A 1211-nucleotide genomic window follows, 5' to 3' on the forward strand; every position below is an offset into this window, starting at 1 on the left:
GGGCACCGTATACTGAGGTGTTATCCTTTCCTCCCCAGGTGAGGTTGCCCTCAGGGAACTGACAATTGTGGCGTCAGGACCGTTTAGCCGAGGTCCTCTTAGACAAATTAACGGTTCGCAGCCCCATGGGCCTGGGAGCGACGAGGGAGGAAACGTTGGAACGCCGCCGCTTGCTTCTTTGCCTCCTGAAACCTATCGACGACAGTGTTGACTGCATCGCCGAAAAGGCCAGAGGGCGAGAGCGGGGCGTCTAGGAGGAAGAATCTGTCCTTATCTTGCATTTCAGACAGATTCAACCACAGATGCCATTCCGTGGCCACCATAGCTGCCATTGAACGGCCGATAGCTTCTGGCCGTTTCTTTGGTGGCCTGGAGGGACAAATCTGTGGCCTGACGCAGTTCAGCTACTACGTCGGATTCCTCCTCCTCCCTGTCATCCAGCTCCTTGAGCAGGTCAGCCTGGTATGCTTGTAACACTGCCATGGTGTGCAAGCACGCGCCAGCCTGACCTGCCGCCGTATAAGCTTTCCCAACCAGACTAGATGTTAGCTTAACAGGCCTGGTGGGAAGCTTCGGGGCCTTCAGGGACGATGCTGAGGATGGGGAGAGATAGCTCGCGAGCGTCTGCTCCACCACTGGCATCGCCCCATATCCCTTCTCATTCAGCCCCACGATATTGGAATAATTAGACACTGTGGGGCTATAGATACGGGAAGAATGCGGTTTTTCCCACGATCTTGACACCTCGGCATGGAGATCGGGAAAAAACGGAAGGCCCCGTCATGAAGGCTGTGACCTCGCCCTCAGGAAACGCTCGTCTAATTTGCTTTTAGGATGAGCGTCCTGTTTTTCGGCCGGCCACTCGATATTTAATTTGGCTACAGCACGAGTCACAACCTCCACTAGCTCCTCATACACAAGGGACTGCGGTGGCAAGTCCACAGTCTCCTCTGTCTCAACACTCATCACCTCTACCTCCTTGGAGGAAGATAGATGAAGTGCCTGGCTCTCTCTCCGGGGGGAAGAAACCGCAGCGCGGGCTTCCGAACCCTGAGAGAGAGCCGCGGATCTAGCGGGTGAGGACCGAGAAAAGGACGAGCCCGTCTCGGATCCCTCCGCTAAATCCACTTGCGATCCCCATGACAACAGTCTGCGCTGTGCCTCGGCAACAGCGGGACCGCTGCCAGCGGGATCGCGAGCCTGGCCGCTCT

Source organism: Sinocyclocheilus anshuiensis, unplaced genomic scaffold (genome assembly GCF_001515605.1).
Source record: "Sinocyclocheilus anshuiensis isolate Anshui unplaced genomic scaffold, SAMN03320099.WGS_v1.1 scaffold952, whole genome shotgun sequence".
NCBI lineage: Eukaryota > Metazoa > Chordata > Actinopteri > Cypriniformes > Cyprinidae > Sinocyclocheilus > Sinocyclocheilus anshuiensis.